This window comes from Pseudopodoces humilis, chromosome 8, assembly GCF_049639895.1.
Source record: "Pseudopodoces humilis isolate 2021_Gansu_Grassland_sample_001 chromosome 8, ASM4963989v1, whole genome shotgun sequence".
Classification (NCBI taxonomy): Eukaryota; Metazoa; Chordata; class Aves; order Passeriformes; family Paridae; genus Pseudopodoces; species Pseudopodoces humilis.
The window spans coordinates 18,545,301-18,571,413 of record NC_142207.1 but is presented as its reverse complement, the minus strand read 5'-3'; the positions used below and the strand labels follow the sequence as shown (position 1 = coordinate 18,571,413).

The 26,113-nt window shown below is 35.8% G+C and overlaps 1 protein-coding gene across 1 annotated transcript in view; it reads left to right on the top strand.

The window, feature by feature from the left end:
• Nucleotides 1-4,082: 4,082 nt before the first annotated feature.
• Nucleotides 4,083-26,113, top strand: part of LOC102110821 (sodium channel protein type 2 subunit alpha-like) — a 138,927-nt gene continuing 116,896 nt past the window's right edge. The window contains exons 1-5 of the mRNA XM_088059198.1: nucleotides 4,083-4,131; nucleotides 10,489-10,606; nucleotides 10,683-10,905; nucleotides 13,547-13,623; nucleotides 24,594-24,654. The gene's annotated coding sequence lies outside the window, so the exon portion shown is untranslated. The remainder of the gene's footprint in view (nucleotides 4,132-10,488; nucleotides 10,607-10,682; nucleotides 10,906-13,546; nucleotides 13,624-24,593; nucleotides 24,655-26,113) is intronic.

Sequence of the window (26,113 nt, the reverse complement as noted above, 5' to 3'; positions counted from 1 at the left end):
CTTATACTCCAAAAAGTGCCCTAAATTTAGTGTAAAGGTATTTTTCCTTCTTTTAGACACGTGGAAAAAGTATACCATGGTCATCTCTCTTGTCTGTGGTAAGAGAAATGCAACAACAACAACAAAAAAAAGTGAGTTTTGAACAGTTGTCTGTTCAGCCGGCAAAGAACATATTGCCAGGGAAAGGATATCCCACCAAACAGGGAAGATTTCAAAGGCTACCTGGCCTTTCTACCTGTTCCCTCTAAAACTATTAAGCTGGCATAAGTGTTCAAGGTTCAGATTTAGCAAGAAAATATAAGAAGTAATTCTTATCTTCAGTAAAAATCAGATGCAGGCATGCATAGAAGAGTGATCTCAGTGTAAATATACTCAGTCTTTTTAGTATTTTTACATGACCCTACTCATAACTTACACAAGGATAATTTTCTTTCCTATTATGCTTATCCCATGCAGTAATTTTGCATATTTCATGTTATCATGATAGACAAAATAATTGTACAGTTCAAGAAATAATAATAGCAGCAATGAAAGAGTCAATGAAAATCAGCTGAAAGTAAAAGAAAGATTTTTAGGGAAAGTAGAAATCAGAAGAGAGAGAAAACTGCTGTTTTTCAAATAAGAAGTCATTTTGCATTAAACCAAAGCTAACCAAAACCATGGAAAATTTTAAAGGACACTTTGGAAACACAGAAGAATATTCCACCAAAGCCAAAGAGTGTCAGTTCATTTTTAAAGGCAGACTGAATTATATAACACACCAGAATGAAATTTTTAAGCCATTGCTTTAATTCTTAAGAATATTTAGGAGTTAAAAATCTTTCTTGGTATTTTGGTTCAACAAGGGATTTTTTGGATTGTACATAGTCATAAGAATGCTTTCATTAAGTGCAATGGGAATGCTCATGTGCGTGAAGTTAGACATGGTTTAATTCCTTGCTGATATGGGGCCAATGAATTTAATGGACTCTTTTAAAAAACATTTTAATAGATACATATTATTAACCACCTGGGGAGTGAAAGTAATAGAAACTATTCTCTTGTTAGCTTTAAAACCTTTAAATAGAATTTTTTTGTCTTAAGAAGCTAGTTGGTTTATAACATAATGTAAAATTCTTTGTAATGGTATAAGAGATTATATGATCTAAACTTCTGCTCATTCATTTTGCTGTAAGCTTTTCTCATTCAAGAGAACTTGAAGGTGTAATACATTCTGATTCTTTCAGAGATAAATGTATGTTTTAAAATGAACTAATAAGAGCCTGATCAAGCTGAGCTATGCCAACAAAATCTGTTTCCCTTTGTCATATGGGACTTGTACAATAGTATCTCTTTCAGAAAATTTAATTTTTTTATTAGTCGTGAGTTACATTAATTCTATAAAGTAAACTAAGCTTGAAAAATTATTTGTGCATAATAGAACTTGAGAATCTGGCTTTTTGCCATTTTTTTCTCCAACAATATGCCTGCATAGCTACCCAGTATGTCTTCTCCAGGTTTTCATGGTAGGTTGAACAGCAATACTTCATTGTTTTTCAGTGGAGACAACAGAAGTTGTTGGTTGCTGATACTCAAGTCATAGAGTTTGCAGTAAATTTTGCTCAATTTTTCCTTTTCTAGGAAAACAAGATTTTGGCCTAACTGGAACATTTTGGAAAAGCTTCCATAGCACTTTAGTGCTTTGAGGGTGTTGTTCTTGCTGAAAAATTGAAGCAAGTTGGTATATATTCATATTGGTTATAAAAAACTGAAATCTCATGGTGATGGGAGAAATAATCTATGGATCAGCATTATCTTATTTTTTTTCAGGACCTGACTGTTTATTCAAGTGCAGAGTTGCAGATTTCAATGCCTGACTTCAGCTATTAGAAGTTTAAGGGTTTTCACCAGTGGTTTCAAACTAAAATGAGTCTTTAGGGAATTTAATTTTCCTAAGACTGTCTGCATGCAAAATGGGATATTATGGCTCTCACAGGAACATAGAAAAACATTATCCCCTATGGATGTGTCACATTTTTGAAAAAAGCTTCATGTGTAAGAGGTATGAATTGTTGACTGTGCATTTTTGCATAAATCATATTCTTTGTTATTCCTGGTGGATCAAAAAATGCTTCTGAACCATGAAGTGCTGTATTTAGACTCAGAGGTAGAGTGGATATGGAGTGGAGGATTCTGTTTTGTAGTCAGAGAGGAAAAAAAAAGGTTTTGTACTAGAAATCTCTAAAAGGAGAATGAGGAAACACCCCAAAATAATCTTTAAATCCAAAGATATCTGAAAAACTTCAGAAGATGCAGAGAAGAAGCACAAAAAATACTGCCACAGAGAAAACTGTATCTCTGCCTAGTTAGTGTTAGATAGTTGTGGAGTGATATGGTCATAATATATAATTATCCTTCAAGGAAGAAATGAGCAGGTTTTAAAGGTCTCTTTAATTTGGTAGGGGAAAAAAGGAAAAGATAACCAATGGCTGAAAGTTAAACTTGTTAAAAGAGCAGGTCTGTAGTTTGAACAATGAACTTAATAGACTTAGCAGCATTAGCTAGAAAAGGTCTCATGCATTCAAATTTCCATTTAAATTTCTAGAGTCTGAAATAGATAAATATGCAGTCTAAACATTTTCTGATAAAAAAAAGAGTGTAGTCAGTAATTGTTTCATATGATGTAGAAGGCTTATTAATTTTATTGGAAGACTGGACAAGTCTTTAAATGCTATTTATCTGAGTAATCTGTTATTTTATATAATGTCAAGTTCTAGACACTCACAAGTCAATAAGTGGTTTTCAATCAGAAAATTTGATCATGCATATTCTTTCTCTGTTAAAACAAACCAAAGCACAGATATAGGCACTTTTTGATATGGTCAAGCATTGGTCTCCAAAGCGGAGTATGTGCACCCCAGGGGCTGTGCAAGACAGTCCTTTGGGATGCAGGAATCTAGGGTTTTTTTGTGAATAAACACTTTTCAACTATTTTTTTTCATCCATCCTACTTTAACTTTTTTTTTGGTGTATGTTGTCTAAGGTTGTACTAGTAGAATAGTGCAGAAACATGATTTGTAAATAAATATACAAACCTTGCGAGGGCGTACTCATAAATATTTTAATGGTAGAGGTAACCATCAAAAAGGTTTGGAGACCACTGCCTTAAAGCAAGGTATCAGGTCAATGTGGCAATGCTAACCTTCAGAGCTGTTGCTATGGCCATTTTCTGATGACATCTTTTCAAAGATTGCTCTCCCTCTTTTCACGCTAGACTCCTCCTGAGAGATGGCAGAATGGTTCCCAGGCTGACTCTTCAATGGTGATGAAAGTGAATTCCTCTCACTTTCTGTTTCCTGTTAGAAGACATCAAGAGCAAGATAGCATAACAAGTTATTAATAAGAAAGAGTTGTGGGTTTTGTGGCACAGGGAGTGTACAGAGAGCCAGTGGATTGAGCACCAGTTGCTCTTTTAAACACTTTCTGTGCACAGAGAAGTTGAGAGAGGGAATTTTTTTAACTTCATTTATCACTACATAAGAATATGTAAAAACAGCAAATGATGTCTTGGAAATCAGATGTACATGAGCATTTGCACTTCAGAAATTTGATTTTCAATTCTGCTGTGACTTATCAACTGAATTTATATTATCACAGTAGCAGGTTAGTATTCCATACAGTTAATTTACATAATATCATTAGCATCTCATAATCATTCTGTGGCCTCAGCCCTTCAAGGCAAAATAGGTAAATTATTGCTAACCAAGGCTTTAATGTGTTGCAGTTTGTGTTTTGGGGTGCTTCTCCTTCCTCCCATGCAATGTGCTACTCAGTATGAAGTTGGACACAATGGCTGTAAAATCTCATCTACAGCTCTTATGTTACTAACTGAAACTGCTGCAGTAGCAAAAATAGTGTTTTTGTTGGTTTTTTTTTTGCAAGGAAGTAACTCGTATCTAACTGCTTTTAGGCTTAGATATTACACATTGTTCGTGTAAGAAGCTCCATGACACTTCCATGCTCTTGCCTCATTAGTCTGTCAGTACTCTCAGGCAGTCAGAAGTGCCCCAGTGGCTCAGTGCCAGTGAGACAAGCTCTGCGACCAGGCTGAGTGGCAGTACACAGCAGTAATGGTGGGCAGTTGCAGCACAGGTAGGAGAGAGAGCTTGGCCAGAATGTGGGTGTGCTGAGAGGAATGATGTGTGCCGGGGGTACCAGGTGGCTGAAAGGAATAGGGTATTTTGTGTGGGAAGAGCAGTGGCTTAAAAATGCTCTTAATTTTGTGCTCTTTTTCAGAGTTGGTTGCAAGTTGCAGTTACAGCCTAGTCTTAATTATGGTATTTTGGTTTAAAACCACTCAAGAGCTGACCGTTATTGTCTTATGGACAATCCGTGATGCAGAAATGGCTCTGCAGAGGAGAAAGGAGGGATGGGGAGGGAGAGAAGAAATTAAAAGAAAATGCAGCTGTGCATGTTGTTAGATCATGTTTGTCTCCTCCAGGTACTGCAGGCAGCCAGTACCTGGCATACGTGAGAACAGCCTCAGGATCATCTTGCCCCAGCATTGTGTGTGCTTTCCTAAGTGAACACCAGAGAATCATTTTAATTATGTTCTAACTTCTACAGTATTAGGAACAAAATGGAGAACTCAAAATATACTGTGTTATCAATTACCATTGGCATAGTTGAGAACAAACTAGTCTACGTTGTTTTTTTGGTGTTTTTTTGGTGTGGGTTTTTGTTGTTGTTGTTGTTGGGGTTTTTTGGGTTTTTTTTGTAATTTCTATTACTTTTTTTCCTGTAGATACCAGTAATAGCTAAAAAGTTCAGAATTTACTGTTTCTTACACTTGTTCTTGCAAACCAGGGACCAATATAAAGTTGATTTATATTTTTCTTGACTCTTACAAATTTTATGAACTTGTAGCATGTTTCCATGATGTCTTTTCAAATTTACATCTCTGTGGTAGAAATTCCATTACCTATAAAATTTAAATAACTTAGTATTTTACACATGAATTTTACTAAGAATTTAGAAAAAAATTAATGCATCTTTTTGGACCATTTTTAATATGAATTACAGGAATATCGGCCCTACTGAAGAGGTGTTCATGTAAATTCTCTTATGGAGCGACTTCTAAGATGTGGGCTACTATAGCACAAGATACTTTCAGTCTCAAGCTGCTGTAGCCCCATTTTGCAAAGAGCATCCCTGTCTTAGTGAGGGCTTTGGGGTGATGATTTTCTTGCATGATGGCTCCAGCTGCAGTGCTAGAGCTCAGATTATTCTCAGGAAATGGTATTTCCTACTGTGAAAAAGTTATTGAAGAGTGTTAGGATTACCATAAACTCAATTTAATCAGGATAAATTTAATTTGCATTCTTTTCTACCGGGGTATCTACGCAGATAACCTAATGACAGTGAATGTCAAAGACATCTTCGTAATAAGGATAGAATTAACATTTAAAAAGGCACTGAGGTAGTGCCAAGAGGTGCTTAATTAGAGGCTAATACATGCAACTCTTGCAAAACTTGCCAAATGGGAAGGAAAAGATTTTTTTTTTCTTTCTGATTAATGCAGCATTCAGTTCATATCAAGCTTTTGTAACTATACATGTATTCTTGGTGGGATCAGGTATTTAACTGGGACATAAACTGTTCTGTTGAGCACTCTGTTAAAAGCATTTATACTATTTCATTTTTGTTGGATATAAATTGTTGAAGTCTGTCCATACTCAGGTATCTTCCAGTCATGTAATTACTTAAGTTTTTGTACTGCCTCTGATATTATATTCTATTTTTGCATGTACTTCTCAGAAAATGGTGACACAAGAAGCTATTTTTATACTCTGATCTCATACTCTAGACATGATGAAAAGAATAAAGCACTGGAGTGCCAAATTTCAAGGAATAGCCAATCATTACAGTTAGAAATGCCAACAGTAAAGATTCCAATTTCACTGGACTGCTGAGTGGCTATGCTTCATTTAGATAGTGAATTTTCCACTTGCTATCCAGTTCTGCACTAATCTAAAAGTCAGTAAGCCAGAACACATGAAGTTTTAAATAGAGGAAAACTATTTACCAAATTGCTACTACCTTTTCTGTATATGTAGAACTGCTGTGAATTGCAGGAAGAATTTGCATTCAGCACATAAAGTAGATTGTCAGATCTACTGTTAATGTTCAATGTGTTCAATATTTTTTAGAGGACATCTTTAAATGTATTCAAAAGATGCACATCCTCACCTGTGTGTGTTAACTGCATTCATTACATGTGCTACCTAAAGGAAAGCTGTCTACCACCTAACTTTCATTTTGTATGTGATGTCTACTAAAAGGATGAATGTGTAAGAAAGGACAAAGAGGGGTAGAAGAAATAGGCCCAAAGAGAAAAGATAAAAGCGTAAATTGAAAGGAAAATAATAAATCCATAATTGTCTGAGGAGGTAGGAAATGAGTGGAGCAGTAGGAAAAGTGTTTACAAATCATATCTGTTGCTTTAAAGTTACATAAAATCTCGATCTGTTAATACATTTTACTTGGGTTTTAATTTTAAGGTAGGATTGCTATTCAAATAATTGTTTCAATGGCAATTCAGGTTGCACTTTGCAGAACTGACTTCTAACATTTACTAACGTTTACACTGGCTACAAAAAATTGGCATCTTAAATTCTAATTCAAAACAAGACACTGCTTTGCTGGAGAGTACACAGAAATTATTTGAGGCTAATTCTTGTGCCAAGCAAGTTGATAATATCTGTAAATCTCTCAATCACAGTGAAATAGAGAAAAGAGAATAAAAAGATAAAACAGTACAATATTGTCCTGTCTGGAAAAAATCTTTGGAAATACAAGCATGAGACAAGCCTCTTTCTGATACATTTCTCATCTGTAAATAAAATTATGGTGAGAATCCATTCTGGTGCAATGGGAGTGCATAGAATCATGTCTACCATCTGCTAGAATGCTGATGGCATTATTAAGATCGATGACAGACCCCCTCAAGTGACTTTTAGAGAGGAGTGCTAATAACACTTGCTACATAAACTCTCTGAAGCCAGTATGGAAACTGTTGAGACAAAGCCATGGTTCTCAGATGATACTCTGCAATGCTCCATTTCACTAAGACAGAATTTCTCTGGAGGCTTTAAAAAGAATCCCTGTAGCTGCCTGGAACCTGCTCATTCATTTTACCTCCAGACTAGATCCAGAGATGCGTATCCTATTCAGCTGGAGACAATTTTAAAATAAGACTATTTTCATTTGGAGGAAGGGTATAAAATAGCTGTGCCGTGTACATAAAAGAGCTTGTGTCAACCTGAGGAAACAGGAGATCTATTTGCAGAATTGCCATCTATGCTGCTGTTGGCTAGGATATAGTTGGTTTTTTTCACAGTAGCTGGTATGTTTTGAGTATGTACTGTAAACAGTGTTGAGTATTGCCATATTTCAGTTTTTGCTGAGGCCACACACATTTATATGCAGCCAATTGTATTATATTGATTTGAAATGTTATAGCACTCTTCACAGCATGATAGCAAAGATTGCTGCTAAATCAGTAGCTGGACAATGGATTAAATAGAGGTTAACTGGAGGACATACGATAGGTACAGAAATTTCCCTGCCTCAGCCAATCCTGTGCAGTGGTCCCTATCTACTGGTGTTTTTTGCAGTCAAAATACTTGTGTGTTTTATTAGCACATAAAGAAACTGAGGCTACAGTCAAGTAATTTGACAGCAGTCAAACTAGTTTGAATGAGCCTTTTTTAAAGTATTATGATACTATAGTGATTGAGTAACATTTTTTAAAGTAGGACAGGTACCCTTTAAAAAACTAAATCAAGATAAAATTGATGAAGATGAAAATTTATGAAGACTAAAAAATGAAATAAAAACCCAACTTGGTAGAAGTAAAACTTACTGCGGCGTTTGAAAGCAAATTTAAATTAAATCACATAAAAATCAAAGAGAATTTATACTGTGTACCAGAAGTCTATAATACTAACTAGCAGTACATTACCAGAAAAAGATGCAGAATAGGAAGTCTGGAACTGAGCTGTGTTTAAAATGAAATATTTTAGAAGGAACAGCAACAAAAGACAATCGAGAATACAGACAGCATAGCTTTCTGACCAATATAAACAGGTTCCAATTACCAGGCTTGGTTCAAGTCATGGAAACTGTTTTCTAAACCAGTGTGGTTAGTAACCAAGAATAATATCAGAGGTTTTTTTCCAGAATCGTGACCTGGTGCAGCATAAAAGGCTCTCCACATCAGAGGCACAAACTGAGGTTTGAAATGCAGCGAAAATTAAATGTACTAGCTTTCCTCTTCTATCTTCTCCTGCCTTTTTAAATGTACAGATATGTACCAAACATTTGAATCAAATATGATAACTGGCACATTCTGTTTATATCATTCCAAAGTAATTGGAAAAAATTCTACCACAATATTAAATACAATCCACACCAACACTTTCTTATAAAATTCTGCTCTTTTTTAGTGCAATAAAGTTTTATTTTAAGTGTCCACAATAAACTTACTACCTTCTTTGCACTGCAGTTGTAAAAGGAACACTGCTGTATACTAAATTAATGTGTCAATTTAAGTTTATCCCTTTTTTCTTTATTGTATTTATCTTGAAGGGCATATTTAGGGATGTAATTTCTTATCTCTGTGTTTTCACCTGCACAGTGGAAATTTAGTAATCTTTATTTTATCAGTGCTACTATTTGAATGTATGCAAGTATCAAACAAACATTATTTTCGGGGGGTTTTGTGAGAGCATGTGGGGGTTCCAGCTTTTTTGTTTGTTTCTTATAAATTCACAGACAATATTTGCTTTTCTTTGCACATTCTTGCTGAAATTTACTTAGCTAGAGAGGCCTATCATTTTAGATCTCTCAACATTCTTAAAATATCTTGGTGTGTGTCTCTGCCTTTCAGCAAAATAAAACAATGATTGTGGAAGTGGGGGTTTTCTAACATAATCGTTTTGGGTCTAGTACTGCTGCAGACATTTACGTTCTTTCTGTTGTCATTTTCCACAGTCATTTGCTATTTCATTATTTTTGTAATTATTATAAATAGCTGCAAATTATTAGAAGTATGTTGTGATATGAAAAAGAAACTAAAAAAATGAAGCAAAAACAAAAGCAGAGTCGGGAAGCAAATGGCTTAAAAAATTACCTCTACTTCTAGCTCTTGGTAGGCACTCTGTTTTAGGTGCACATACACTCTTTCCTTACCCTTCCCCTTTGTTTCCTTCCAAAATGTTGCCTGGGTGCTAAGATTTGACTATTTACTGTAATGCTGGTTCCCAGATTTCTCTGATACCACTTTTTGAATAGGACAGAAGTGTTTTCCTTTAGTTGTTCGAGCAACTGAGGCAGATCCCTCTGTTGTAGTCAGAAGCCAAAAGTAAAATGCACTGGGTTAAGTCTAGCTGCAGTCTTTCCCTTAGTACAAGGTCCAAGGAGTCAATGCATTATCAAGGCATAAATATATTTATTCCCATTAAATATATGATAATTTTAAAAAAGTAAAATATGTGGTATATTCTCTGATGTTCTTTCCAAAATTGCAGAAAGTAATATATGTTCCAGTCCCCAGCATTTGTCATTTATTTAGGAATTGTACAGGGCACCTTCAACACATTTTGCTCTGTACATCACCAGAGAATTGCATGCTGGGAATTTTGGTGGTCAAAGCAGTCATGAACTTAAAATTCCTTGTAATTTTTTCTCCGTGAGCTAAATTAAGTTTTACCCCACTCCTTTATTTTAATTATTATTTTAATAGAATAGTTGTATGGGCTCTAGATAGCAACTATCTTTAGCAAAGGCTTTTTTATCTAATATTTCATTGCATGTTTTTAAATTAGTTTTTTTCCCCACAATATTACTATCTATAAAAGCTAGTAAAATTATGGGTTATCAGCATTCCCTTTTTTAGGAAATAGTGTTTTATTTGGTCAGATACTGGACTGATGTTAGAAAATGAGCAATAAGAAAAAATGAAACATATTCAACAATGGATGATTAGCAATGAGCATATAAAGAGAGTATTATATAAAAGATGTAGCTGCAGGGAATTCAAGATGAGCTCTAAATGATGGAGTTTCTCAGTCAATAGGTATAATTAGGGGGGGGTCTCAAATACAGTATTACTATGGACCATTTTCATACCTACAGTCCAGCAGTGATATTTAATATGTGACAAAATTTCATATAAACAGCTTTAAAGAAATACAGTGCGTAACTTGAACACCCCTGGGTATACAGAGTTCACAGACTGCCTAATTTGGAATAACATCTATTATTCCAAAATCCTTAATCAGGTGTTACAGTTGAAACAAACATACCATCACACCATGACAGTAGAGGAAAAAGAAACAGTGTTCAAGTATGGTAATGGTGTTTTCTTTTAAATTTTTATTTCCCATTTGCTAAATGCCTCCTAATTGCTAAGCTTTAGGATAATATGCCATGTTGCTTTAAAACTAGGCATGGAACATCTGGGAAGCATCTTCACAGCATGTTTTTGAAAGAGACAACAGAGCAAGCAGAATTGCTGCCAACAGGGAAAACACAGAACTAAAGGAGTAGAAAGAGAGGCACACAGGTGAGATCTTTATAGTGAAAAGGATTCCTGAAGGATCTCTTTGGTTAAGACAGCTGATTTAGTGAAATGTCTTTAGCAGGTGATTTGTACCTTCTACGCTATAATGGCCAACATTGACGTCTACCCGTGAACTGTTACTACCTGTGCCTTGGACATGTAAAGATGGAAAGTCTTCTGTGCCGTACTTTGAAAATACAGAAACAGTTCTGCTTTCATGAAGATTCACAACAGTAACATGCAACTCCTGAGCACAGTTTGTTTGGACCCATTCACTTCAACCTCACAACTTAAGAAACACGGTGAGTCCATTTCTCTTTGTACTAGATACTGTCAGAGAATAACAGAATTGTTAATTGTTTCTTCTCACAAATGCTGTTCAGGTTGGAGGAAAGATATCACAATATAAACACTGGAGATTTTATTTTACATATATAATAGCCTGTTGAAGTATTAATTGTGAGTATTGGTGCAGGTGCTTATTTGATTAACTTGATCATGTTCATTTGACACATTACACGTTATACTCTGCAAGCAATGTCTCTTTCACTCTTGTTTAATTTATGGGTATGCTCTCTCCTGCATACCAGCACCTGTACACCTGATTTCTCAGGCTTCAGGTCACAAGCTTATTTTCTTCCTAATAAACTCAGTGTTATGTTTTCCTACAAGCGCTGTTTCCAAAGATGTGCTAGTAATGACATATTTACTTCTCATCTTTCCACATCACTTTCGCTACCACAGGCTGGTAATATGTTCCAAATAGAGCAGACAGAATGACAGTGAAAATATTTTGAGATTTGTTCTTTCTGACACACCAGACAAATACTCAAGAAGTTATTTAGGATAAGAAGTATTGTCTATAAAATATTGCAAACTAAATTTAAACTAAATGTAGAGATGAAGTGAAAGAACTTGTTATAAATAAAACATACGTTTCCAAACATCATTTTCTAGCCACTCACTGTGGAAAGGAGCTGTGCCTTTCCAAGTGCTCTATGGTCAGTTTCCCACAGAGGTTATCAAGCTCTGATGCTGCTGGTTAATAGGTTGGAAACTGTACCACAAAAATAGACTTGGCTAAAGTGAGGTATTTACTGACTTACGTGTCAGAAAGGGAAGAAATAATTTTTTTTTGATGACCTAGAAAACTCAGGTCTTCACCCTCAAGATCAAACTGTACAAAATACAGTGCACATGGTAACTTGTTTCTTAAGTTGAAAGGTTTTAAGTTTGCTGATCCTTGCAGATTTAAAAATATTAATGATTATTTCTACAAAACCCAGGTTTTGGATAATTTATAGATGATTATATCTTTAAAAAATGCTTTCATGACTCTGTGTGTGTGTGCATGAACCCTTTTTAAGTCCCAGGTGTTACATGCCTCAGTTCCCCATCCTCTTGGTGTGCTTATTTAATAACACACCGTCACATAAGAGGTAGCATCTGCATATGAAGGCAGAGCTTCTTTGCTTTTGTCTGCCTTCTGGAGACTTGAGCCAAAGAATAGTCAGTCTGCTATAATCCTGAATTTAACAGAAGGTAATTTCTAAATCAGGCCCTAAAGAAATACGAAAAATATCAAATCTCCTCTCTGTTTGGAATGAAATTACCACTTTTTGAAAATGAAGTTAGCTATTTGCAAAATCTAGTTTCTTCTTGCAATTACAACAGCTTAGACTGCACTGCAAAAAATTAGACAAAAAAAAAAATATTAAAATCATGTTCCTCTAGATCCTTCTAAAAAATGAGAGAGCAAAAGGAAACATGGTTGTATTTATTTCCATACACCTTATTGTTCTTTCATATGTTTCACATAAAAACAAACATAAGTACTTCTATTTTACAAATAGATTTATATTACAGTACTAGCATATTGAAAGAAAAACCCAACGTGATGCTTTTCTTTTTTTCAGTTTTCCTAAAATGGAGGAGGTTCTTCTCTGTTTATTTAAATATTACAGGCTCACCTGTAGATCTTCAGTTAGCACAGATTTAAATGATACTGCTCTTTAACTTCAATGGGCTTTACTGAAAGACCTAAAGGCAAAGCTCTGTCCTATCTGCAGTAATACAGGAATGTAAATGCAGGAAGTCCTGGAAATCTCAAAAACTGTCAGAAGCCTTTTATTTCTAAAAAATCTTTTGTGTTATACAGTCTTTTTGTTTTCTAGACTTCTACAATACCTGTTAATCTGCTGTATATATACATTCAAGTTTTAAGGATATCTGTTACCCTGTTACCATGTAATTATGGTATTTAACAGCATCAAAAAAATTTGGACCTAATCTCCTAGAGAAAATGTGCTTTGTGGTTTTAAATGGTCCTATTTAAATACTTCTCTGTTCCAGAAATAACTGTGATTTTTAGACTGCCTTCCTAGGAAATTCAGTCATTCCAGGAAGAGGCATTTGATGCACTGTCAAAATACTTTTTTTTTTTTATATAACTGTACTCCACGAAAGACTCAATTCATCATAAGAAATGAAAAATGCCTCTTTAAATTAAAATTTCAACAGCCAAAAAAACCAGACAGGAAATCTTTTTAAGAGTCATGCAGAAAACATAGTAATAAGATGAAAATGAGACAAAATGAAATTATTGTGATTTTTTGAGGACAAGTGATCCTAAAAATCAGCCACCGTCATCCTCAGTACATGATATATTATATATTTTTGTGGATTGTGAATAAGCAGTAAACAACAAGAACATTACAAAGCAATAAACCAGTATCTATTAAATCTTAGCATAAAGAGGACTTCCTTTGGAAAGTTTGGTTGAGGGCATATGACTATAATCAATCCCATCATCTTGCTTGTAAAAATGCAACCTGCTCAGCCGTGCTTTATATGTAGATGAGTTTAATACTGAATTTTTGTAAGTAACTGGTGACACACAAGATTCAATTTTCCAACTGATCTGTCCTATTTTCTTTTTTGTAGCAACCTTCTTCATTTCCAAAGCTCAAACAGTTACTTCTCTCACTGTGAGGAAAAGGGGATGATTCTACCCTTGTAAGGTGAGATCCCATTACAGATGGTTTCCTCTGCTGTCCACACCTCCAAATAAAGCACAAAATGGTAAAGCTAAATTGAAGGCAGGAGAATAAAAGAGTTCTTAAGGATCTGCTAAAGAAAAATATAATCACTTTTTATTTGGAACACATTCAAATGTTTGACCAAAGCATTTGCTTAATAATTAGGCAAGTACTGAGTCAAGTTGCATAGACCTCTAGAGAAACTAGTTAACAGGTGTGGTGGAGGAGAAGGTCTGAAATGTTGATGTGTCCCAAGTGTGAAACATTTGTGCTCATTTCAAATCCAGTTTTGCATAAAGTTATACCAACAAGTGTAATGGTGTAACTGACATGGAGAAAATAGCTCAGAGGAACTGAAGAACTGCAGGTGATAAATAGGGATGGAATGTGAGTCTGTGCCAATTCACTGATTAAACAGGGAGGAACAGCAGTACATTATGGAAGACCTTTGTTTGTCTGTATATTTATATATACACACATGCATAACATACTGTAATAGTCTGGGGATCTGTTTGTGAACAAAGAAGGTTTGGGAAGCTTAATTTTTACCATTAGAACAGCTGCTTTTCCTGGTGTAAAACATTTTAAATTCCAGTGAGAAGTCTGACAAGAAGTACACTCTCTAGAAAGGCAAAAATTTAATACATCTTCCAAACTGTGAAAAGCCAGGCCAGTTTAGAAATGAGTTAAATAAGAATAACTAAAGTGAGATGAGGATTATTTCTCAGATGATCTGTAAGTTACCTGTAAAGAGCTGATACATTTACTTAGAAACTAAAAGCCCAGGAAAAAGTTTTCCTCTTAAGGGGAAAATAAAGAAAAAAGAACCTGAATTTTTACCAAAAGCTGTTCTTCATGATCTGAAATTCAGGTTCCTTTAATTTAGCCTTTCCTTGTGGAATCTTTTCACATTAGAAAATGTTGATGCAAACAAAAGGGGGAATGCATGTGTCACAAAAAGTGCAAGTTAATGCAGAGATGAAGCCACGATCCATCTGTATGCTTTTGTCGAATCCATCAATGCTGTATGGCTGACCATACAGCACTCCCCTTAATAGCAAGCTTTTCAACAAGGGCAATTTTGGGGCCATCCTGTGTACTCATTCCCTTTTCTTCATCCATAGCAAAAATAGAAATGATGCAAGTGCTAACAGGGCACAAAACTGACCTACAGTTATCACGGGGTTTCCATTCTTTTCCACATTATGTGGCTATGCTAAATTAATATAAATGTTTCCAAGAGTGCTAAGGGAAAAAAATATGTTGTTTCCTTTAGACAATTTTAATGAAAGTCTAACCTTTTACATTAAACATCAGTTGGCTTCGTTTACTTTTTAGGCAGAAGTTCACATGTTTTCAGCAAAGGACACAATTTAATGACCATATACCAGATTATTTAAATGAATGGTTTTAATGAGTTCTTTGAATAGGTATCTCTAAGAAGCATGAAATTACTTTCTCAGTTAGGATTTTTTCACATATTTTAAGGAAAACATACTTAATCACTTTACAGAAAACACAGGCCTTTGTTGCTTTAGCATTTCCATGCCTTTGTGTGCTAATAAACTAGTTATTTCATATGACACCAGTATAGTAAATTGATGTTTTGTATATTATTACTTCCTAAGAAACATTTTTTCCTCTAGAAAAGGTGAAAACACCTTTCATTTTAACAGAATGGGATTATTTAACAGTTTATGTCTAAGTAATGGAAAGATATGGACAGGCCTGATACAACAGGGCAAAATTAAAAGGCTCCAAAACTAGACTTGATTATTAACTTATTAATACTCTTAAGAAAGAAATACATCCAAGTTCTACTAGGATAACCTCAGGTGAATTAAAAGTAACTTGAATTCACCAAGTGATTTAGCTTCAAAATTACTGAACTTGGTATTTACTATTTAGTCATTCTGTGTTATTTATTGCAATATGAAGTACTAATTTCATCCAAATAAATAGGATTGGGCAAAGTCTAAATACATTTACAGTTGTCTATAATGATGTCTTTCACTTCTGAAGCAGCAGAGTGTTCTTTAAGCAGAGTGTTTTTATATATGAATATATATATGTATCTATATATTTATATAATTCTTTAAAAGATGCTTTATGGTTTAGTGTGATTTAATTGACCTGATTTTCTCTATTAATTTTGTATGTATACAAATAACAGCACTGCAATGAAAATGCAACCTGAATGAGAGATTTTAGAATATTTAATTAGCAGTATTTTGCCTCAGAATAAAATCTTTTTTTCTTATGGAATAATGTAATAAAATGGGCCTGGTGTTGAAAGCCCGGTTAGTCCAGAGATAGTCCAAGCAGGGTTCCAACATTTGGCAGTCTTTCCCTGAGTAAAAAGTTAGTAAAGATATTTATTTGTTTGTAAGGTAACTGATGTAGTTCACTGGCATTTTGTTTAGACATTTTGTTTAATTTTTTCAGATTCCACTGTGATTTCTATAGATTTGACTTAGTATTACATATTTCTAATTTTGTTCTAACCCTCTTTATGGCTTCTGGGTGAAACCACTACAAAAATCCCAAAATAATTCATTACCTCATTCTTCATTCTTCCCTCCTCCTGCCCATGGAAATGTACTATGGCTGAAAGAGACTGAATCTTAAGCAATCAGTTCACTGAACCTTTCCATCGCCTTTTATTATATTGTGATATAAGTATCTCCTTGTGTCGGTCACTACTCAATGATAGAATTATTGTCAAGATGTGCCTTCTGAAGGCATCCTAATACAAATGCTGTTGTTTTTCATGGTAAGTTTTTTATCTCGTGGTATAATATTTAACTACTAAAATACTTAGCAATCATTATTATTAATAAACACCACTGTTAACTCTAACCTTAAAAGTCTTTAGCATTAGCTTGATACACATCAAGTGCTTAATAGGTACCTTTAAATATCTTCAGTATTGTTTAAAGAAAAGTCTTCAATTCTCTCAAGAGAATAATGCTGTTTAAGTCCAAATTATTATTCTTTCTCATTTAATAAGGAATCTATTCCAGTAAGACAAAAATAGAACCAAGTTGTTCCTACAAGATTGATCATGTTTGCAGTAATCAATGATTTGCTTCATAGGAAGAAAAGTTTATTTTGCTATCTTAAAAACATTCTAAGATCAACCAAAAAGGTCTCCACTTTAAAAGCATTTGAGCATGCCACTTAGAAGCAGTCTATGGCTATTTTATATGGTCTTTAAAGTGCTCAATAACCCCATAAAGTTTTAACCTATATTTTACTGGTTCCTGTTACTTTGTGCGTTATATGTTTAAAGACAATGAAAAGATTTTTTCATGAATCACATGAATTTTTATTTTACTCTTCCCATAAAAAATCTTTATAATATCTTTTAGTATCTCAATTTTGTGTATGAATTATATAATTGTCAGCAGGCATTATTCTAAACTGCAGTTTCTGGACCAGAAAACCATATTTAAATCATCCTTGGCATTAAAATGAAATGAGTAGATGACTGCATGGACTGGCAGGGTCATCCTGCAGCAGAACACATTATGAAATCAAGTATTAATATGTCTTTAATTGGAAGTGAGGTATAAGTTATTCAAAGGGGATTTTTAATTTACCTTTTGTTTTTCAACTGGCAAGTGAACAAAAAGTGAGTAATTAAAGTATGGAAAGTATAAAATACTCCATCAGCAACCAAACCTTGCAGGGGCATTTCAGTTTTCATGCAGAAGACGTAAAGCTTGGTGAAAGACTTTCTAGCTACAATAATGAATGAAGTCACCCTGTGTAAGATTACTAATCTTTTCAGTATCCTTTACTTCTATGAAGCATTTTTTAAGTTTCAAAAAAGTCTAGCTTCTTCCCAGATAGCTCAAAGAAGTCACAGATGTTTCTCAGACAAAAATCTGATGCCAAATAAAGGTTGCAATTTCACCAGGCCTGTCATGTTAATGCCAATGAAAGCCATGGGTAATATGACAGCAAGCTTCTCATCAAAAGAGAATCAATACTGCTCTACAAATAAGAAGCAAATGCTTCAGAAAGTTTTAGACTGTTTGTAAATAGTTTTGTTTGGGAATTCTTCTCTTAGCCATAATATGAGACCCTGAGATCAGCTCAGTTTGTCTCAGAGTATGATGCTAATAATGCCAAGGTTGTGTATTTGATCCCTGCTCAGGCCATTAACCTAAGAGTTGATGATCCATGTGGGTCCCTTCCAATTCAGACTATTCTGTGAAATATCTTGGCTTTTTCCTCTTCTAAAAAACACAAGCCAAATACACCTACACACTAATTTACCTGATAGCTTGGCAATTAACACCAGTCAGAAACCATTAGAATGAAACAGACCAATAAAATTAGGCAGTAAAGAAAGCTATAGATAATAATAGATAATGACAACCACTATTAACAGTCTGATGCAAACAGTCTCCAGGACATCCATGGGAGCTGTGGCTGGTGCTTCCCATTCCCAGCAGGGCACAGCAGAGGGGCAGTGTGAGGCTGGGGAAACTGCTCTGGGACCCCTCTCCATTCCTTCCCTCAAGGTCTCCACCCTGCCCAGGCACTTACCTTCCTACCACCCAGAGCCTCAAAGTGGCTCCGCAGCTCCTCCACAGTGACAGGGACGTGCTCCATCAGCTGAGATCCACTGAGGGTCTCCTCCTTGAATGCATCTGCCCTCCTGCTGTCTGATGGCATCTTCTCCAGGGTGATCCTATCTGGCACCAGGGATGGTGGGAGTGGCAAGTGCTGGAACATCAGGTCTGGTCTTGTAGCATTGGCAGACTCCCATCTCTGCTTGAGGAGCTCCACGGAGCCCTTCTGCAGGGGCAAGTCTGCCAGCTCCAGCGTGCCCTGCCAATGCAACATGGACCTGGGGTCAGAGGCCAGTGCGTGGTGCCAGCAGAGACCACCAATGGAGCAGCTCAGGAGCCCTTGGATTGGAGGACAGGACGTGACACAGGCTGGTGGCTGGGACAGAAGCCACTTCCCAATGGAAGATGTGAGATCCAGTAAGATCAGATCCAGTAGGAGTCAGTGAAAGGGTTCAGTGTGTTCATACAAAAGGAATATGTGAATTACAGTGTGAATTAAAGGTGCTGTTCAGACATTTTATTCTTAAGCTTGACAGCAGAATTGCTGTCTATTATGAATGTAAAAGCAGCAAGCATGCAATTAGTGAGAATTCCAAACAAAGTGGGGTTAATGAGTAAGTGCCTGGTTATCAGTGTGTGCTGCATGAAAGGTGTTGTGACAGGTGACTGCTGATTTTTTTAAGACCTGATACAGCTATCTGTGTTGTGGGTTGAGTCATAGCATTTTAAAGCAGCTGGGAGACAGAAGGGCTACTGCATTAGCTGAGAGACTGCTTGGGTAGCCTGGAAACACAACCCAGGGTAGTTCTCCTAATTGCACTGTAACTCTTGTCAGGTAAATTGCTAAGTGTTGATATCCAGCCTTTCTCATCAGTTGACTGTGCTGACAAAGACTTCTTCTCTCTTTCTTATTGTATGCTCAGGAAAGAAAATTGCCATTATTTGGCGCCAGTTGATGAATTCTGCTCCCCTTTTCCTAAAATCAGCTCCTAAGGTTTGATTTATTTTGATGTTTTCTGCCCTGTAGCAAATACTCAAATGTAAGTTTTCACATCTCTTTCTAAAGGAGATTTAAGTAAAAAGAACACGAACTTAAAATATTAACAAGAAGGAAATGTTAAGAACTGTGGCTCAATTAGTAACTAAAATCTCAATTCATTAGTCCCTTTCTTTCGTAAAGGAATTCTTGAATGTGTGTAGCTGCCCTTTATTATGCTTGTGTTTGATAAAGTTTAATTTAATCAGCATTGTTGGGAGTTGGACTTCTGGGTTTTAAAGTAATTTTTTAACTAGAATTAAAGTGGCTGTAATATTTTACTTAGGAGTTAAAAACACATGAGGAGTGCTGGGTATTTGATGTGTTCCAAGAATAATTTTAAAAAGAGACTTCTTTAAAAAGGTCCACCTTTCTTAAAGAATATGGAAAAGAGTTTCTTCACTCACAGTTTTCACCTTTTGTATAACCAGAAGTTGGCCCAAGGCTTATTTCTCCTTCAGTTTTTTGGCAGAACTACATTGTGATGATGGTTAACATCCTGCTAGTTTTCCTTAACTGATACAAGCTGTCTCTCAAGCCCTTCTTGCAAGCAAAAAAAATGACATCCTTCCTTCCCCTACCATATGTACTTCTTCCATCAAAGATCCTAAATGGGCCTGGTTTCTGGCCCAAAATGAAAAGCAGCTGTTAAATTCCCCAGTTGCAAGAATGTTCATTTTAACTCACAGCTGTAGGTTAGAAATACTCCTGATTTATGCTGCATCTAAGGGTTGACTTTAGACTATGGAGCAGACTTTTCCTAATTTGCTTGAGAGTGCTTATGCAATACCCACATTCTCCTATATTTTGCTTCATTTCTGGTGGGTCCTTTTGTTGGTTTCAGTAATTTTCAGGGTATGTGTTATGCCATCTTTCAAAAATAGTTTGGAGTGTACCTGCTTCTCCCTCACAGCTCTCAAAATACTGTTAACTAATTGTGGTATCTTCTTTTACTCTTGTCTAGTGTGGGACCTATGGCTGATAGTGGATAAAATGAGTATCTGCTTTGCTAACTTGCATGTGTTGGATGAAAGGAAATTGTGTGGAAATACAGTAGTTCATAAAATTGGATTCCCACCCCAAAAGAGAGATTTCATTGTAATATCTGCATTTGTGTCAGGAATAAATTTGAATGTAGGCCCAAACTTGACTTTCAGCGACTTTCTAAATATATATTTTAGTGAAAGTGTACCTCTGAAACTTGGGGAAGGAGGGGAGAACCAAAACAAAAAAACCCAGACCAGGTTTGGGTGTGTTCTAGAGGTTGAGGTTTTCACAATTTTTATGACTTATATTTCTGTTCTTCTAATTTCTTTCCCTACTTGTTCACAGTAGTTTCAATCACTGTTGAATACTAACAGTAATTTATGTCAAGTAAAATATTTGAGGAATATTTGATATCTAGGATTGTAGTTTATTTTAATTGTTTCCTTGAGCTTTTTAGTGCCTTATCCTTTGTGAAAATGTAGGGAGAAAATGAGAAAAGCACAGATTTTGACTTTGACCTATGCCATTATTATAATTTCGTACTGGTTATTCTGGTTGTAGTTTTTCACTTTTACTGTCCCTCTGTAAAAATGTCTTATTTAAGTGACAGGGAGAATAGATACTGTTGCTTTTATCAAATATCAGAGATTTTCCTTTTGTGTCAGCTATTTTTGGCACTCAGCTGTCTATATTTGTCCTCTGGCCTATTTATTTCTCCCCCAAACATATCTTGATTTGCTATCTCATAGTGACAATAGACTTAATACATCATCCAATTAGCTGAGATGCGGGCAAAATTGGATCTGTGGGTCTGTGCCTTCTTCCCAGGAGGTGCATAATAGGAGCCCACCCATGAATGGAACTGGTGGAGAGGCAGAACTTACAGTCTGTTACAGTCACATTTTCAGTCCTGTTGCACCTGCTCATAACAGGTAAGAGCCCATAAAAATGAGCGACATATTTTAAAAATTATTAATGTGACAGGATAAAGGTTTCAGTCAGATTAAAAGTTTGCAGAGAGCATTGCCCTCTCATTTTCCTTGGTTTGGAGACTCAAATGTGCTTCTGTGGCAGACAGTGGAAAAATGAAGATTACAGTATGAAAAATTATGTTCGTTAGTGAGCAGTCATTTTGGCAGAAATGGATGGTGGAATTTTTGTGAAGAAAATACCTGAAATGCTATATAACCTTCACAGGCAGGTCTTTGGGAATGCTACCTATAAACTTTTTGCATTAATGTGTTTGTTTTATGAGGCCAAGGATGATACAGCATTCAGACATTGCAGTCAAATTGTAGGTTTTGGGTTTTTTTTGTGTTTCTTCTCTGGGGTCTTTTGTATCTCTCTCCCATTAATTTATTAAGAGGCCTACAGTAATTCTTCATTTCATGTTATACATCTGATAAATGTATACTTTTGTTCAACAAACAGCTATGGGAAGGCCTGTAGATTTTGTGGACTCATGAATTGCAGGAATCCAGTAAATGTCAGGATATTTTTAAAATCGGAAGTTGTTGATAAATCTGTCTTCACAGTCAGGTATTGTTTGTTTTTTTTCTTGCACTGCCAGTGAGACATGTCTCCTCTACTGTTCCCAGACTGTGTATTCCATTAGTAGGTGCACATATGCAATATGCATTCAAGAAAAGCTGTTGAGGAAAACTATGTAAGTTCTGCTCTGCGTTCCTTTGGCAAAACAGCTACCTGCATTTTCATCATATTCTTGCTATCTTAAATGTATCTTACATGTAAACTCTTTCATTTTTTCACTAGCAAAGGAGAAAATAGAAATTATAAAAATAGGAAACTGAATCAGTTTACTTGTAGAGCTATTTGTGAATAGTGTTGCTTGTATACCCATGGGATGATACCATCATGCATATTGTACTGGTAAGTCCTCTCCTAACTTTAGAAAACAGTCTGTTGTCAAGTAACTGGCATTTTCCACTGCATATTGAGCTGAATTTCCTTTTCAATTAAAAAAACCCAACTAAACCAACAAAAAAACCCAACAAAAGAACCCAACAAAAAACCCTAACAAAACAAACCACAACACAAAAAAGACCCTCACACCAAAAACACCAAAATTCTTTTGAGGACAGGATGTGAGAAGTCCTTTTCATGATTTGCCATGTTATTTCGTCCAGCTCTTGCATCTGAGACCTTCCTTTCTGTTTCACCCTGATTCCAATTAATCTTAACTGTCAGGAATTCCTGGCATGAGACTCCATAGTACGTCTTGGGATAAATTGTGAAAAGACAGCACATTGCAAATGAAGACTATATCATCCAGTGTTTTTCCCAAACCACTAAAGAACAGCCCCCAGGATCCAGAGGAAGCTACAGATCAACAAGCAGCTCACCCTTACTTTCTGGCAATTCTGGGAAGGGATGCAGAGGGGTAAAAGAGGGGTAGCTACTGAAGTTCTCTACTAAATCTAGACAAGAATAGAATAAAATTGTTCAGTTGGAACATTTCAGTTGGAAGATTGACAGATATCCTGTAGTCCAACTGCAATATTCACTGGCCATATTACTAAATAATCTATCTTCTGCTTAGGACTCTTTATATGTGCATGCAATAGCTGGGCACATGTTTTTGACACCCTTGCTTGAAAAGCTTGCAGTTTCTTCTGCAGGTAAGCAGAACCTCCAGTATCTGTAACATTTCTTCATTTGCATTTCAGACACTTAACAAAATCAACTCAGACAAGTTTATGAAGAGTTAAAATAGTTCTTCATTACTATAAAATGTAAAGCACTTCCAAATTCCTAGTCATATTTTGAGAAAATATTTTAGGGCTATCATTTAACATACCAACCTTTATCCTGATACAAATATGCATAGGTAAATAATAAAACTTGAAATGTTATTTCAACTTTGAATTATGACAGACACTGTTCTAGCTAGTATAATAAGGTTCCAGTATTTAAAGGCAAATCATGCTGAAATATTAATTTCTCATATCTTACCAGAAAAATCAACACATTTTATCATCTAATAAGAGAGGAGTAGAAAGTGCATAATTCATATTTGTGGGATTGAGGAAAGACATGTATATTATTTTTCCTTTTATCCCACCATTCTCATTTATTACATGAGCAATATCAGGCCCCGCACTAGACAGCCTATTTGCAAAAACAAAACAAAAAAACTAAACCAAAAAAGCACAAATTGCATATTTGCACTAAGTTTCTTACCACTGTGTTCTTCTCAGTCAAGTATTCCCGTGACTCTGATGCACTCATTTTGAGCGTATTTAAAGAAAGACAATTTTAAACATTCTCTAATTCATTGGTCTCATTTGACCAACGAACACGAGGCTTGATAGACACACATCTGATAGTAGTTACGAGACACCAAATCTCTTGCATGCTTGCGTTGCCAATGTATTATTTAGTGAGGCATGGAGGTAAGGTATGCTTTCTGCTGTACCTCTGGCTGTGCTGTGTGTGCTCACCTTACACTGCTTAGCACTGGCAAAGGCTACAGGCAACAGCTTTTGTTTCAGTGCTCTTTGGCAGGAAACAAAGCACCTTCCAGTAAAAAATGGTTCTTAAGTACCTAGGAAGGGTTTGGAAAAAAAATACAATTGGTAAGTCATAAGTCAAATGGATAATAAAATACTACATCAATTTGTATAATTCAAACCATCTAAAGGTACCGTGTTCCAGTGCAGCTGGCTTTCTTAATAATAAACAGAATGGCTTTTAAACAGTTTCAGTGGGGACCAAAAGTACAGAGTATAAGTAATACAGGAAAAAAAGAAGGATTTTCAAAGATCTTTCACTCTGTTTTCATCTGCTATGTTCCAGGGCTGTTATTCTGTCTTTCTTCTCCTCTCCTGTCCCAGTCCACATCTGTCAAAATTGCATGTTAACAGGTGAAGACTGTGGTCAACAGATGCTGCTTTTGACATGTACCCACCTCACCACTGTGGACAAACACGGAATTCTGGGTTTTCTGGGCTGCTGACCCAGTGAGTGGGCATGTGCTATTCAGCACAGCCAACCTAGCCTCCAGAACTCCTTATCCAAGGATACCAGCCAGGAGGACACACGCAGGGACAGAACATGTTCTGCAACCTCTCTCCAAATGACTTGGTGTCATTAGGGACATATTTTTGGGTGGACAATGCTGTAGATAATAAAAATACCCACACATAGGCAGCACCTGCTTTTCATTGTTACGCTCAATTACTTGGCTAAGTTCAGGTTCTCTTGCATAGCCAGCTGGGCAGGAATAAGTGTTCAGTCAGCTCTGGCATGCCATGCTTGGTTTTGTTTGATTCACACTTGCTTTTTTCTTTTTTCTTTGGTATAATTGAAGCTTTTTTGACTTTCAGGCTAAAGCTCCTTTCAAAAGAAGTTTAAAGGACTCTTCAGCGAAGTAAAGGATACACTAAGGTACCCTCTTGTTTCCACTCTTGTGCCATGTTTTTTGTAATTCATAAAAATAAGAAATCGTACTTTAGAAACAGAAGACCATTGAACGTACAAAATAACAAATTTATTTAAAATATTTAAAGGCTCTTTCAGTTTCCCCCCATACCTTTGGAATAGTGACAAAACTTGTACTGGAATAAAATTTACTGCGCTAACTATTGATTATATGTGACTCATGCTTCAGTCTAGTGTTTAATGAGAGGTAGGTAAATATCTGTGTGCACAGTCTCCTCTATCCTGCCCTTGACAGTTATATTTACTTCTTTGTAGTTAGTACACAGAATTTCCAAATCACTGTGCAGAATTTTTCCCTCTCTCAAGTTTGATCATGGCTAAATGACTACAAGGCAACAGGGAATTCGGCCTCTTGTTTCATTGTGTGTTTTAAACTAAAAGTTCAGAAAGCTCATGGCAAATATTGCTGAGCATGAAATCCCTGTTCTGAGGATCATCCATCTCATTCCTACACCTACGTAATTTCTACGCACTCCCCCAGATCTGTCCTTGTGAACTGGTAGAATGCTCGTATATACTTTTAAAGCTCTTGTAACTGAACAGCCTCACTTGAACTACAGAGGAACTTAAGCAATTTATTGCCCTTGGCTTTTGCTTAAGAAAATCTATTTAATCTCTTACATTTTTTGAAAATAGGATTATGTTTTAAAATAAGAATTTTTTTGATCAATATTCTGTCATTCCTGATTAGTCTTCAAGCACAGTCCCTGTGAGGCTATTTTATGTACATTTCAGTCCTCTGAAAGTGGCTAACCTGTTCTTAGCAAAAGTGAAAGCGGAGAGAAATCCTACATAGACCGCTTTGCTTCTATAGAGAACCAGGGAAAGAAATCTATAATGACATAACCTGAATTACAGCAATTTGTTCCTCATGGTTATGATAAATGGTGATCCAGAGATGCACATTACCTGTCTACTTTAAGGTACCATCTGTTCTACATTTGTATTTGGCTGGCAGTTAATAAATGTCCTTGGGAATATATTGCAGGAGAGTGCACCAAAAAAAAAGCTTTGATGTTGAGTTTTAACAAAAACCCCTGATACTTGAGTTTAAATAAGGAGTTCTGAGTTAGATTATTTATTTCAAAGTAGGATTTGGGGGGGGAGTGGATTGGTTTTCTGCACAGATAGAGCCAGTGAAATAGAAGTAAGGAGTTTATAACCTCATTGCTGTGGTCAGTGTTCTGGGAGCCCTGAATTGCTGCCACATGTAACTGTTATGGCTTCATCTTGGCAGGAATATATGAATCAGCATGCAAAGCAGTATTATTTTGTGAACTTGTGATCAGAGCAAGCCTTGGCAACATGCATTAAATATCTGGGTGAAATTCCCAGGATTATGGTATGATTCACTCAAATTGGATAACTCTTTAATTGGTCAGTTATTTTCAAATTGAAAAATTGC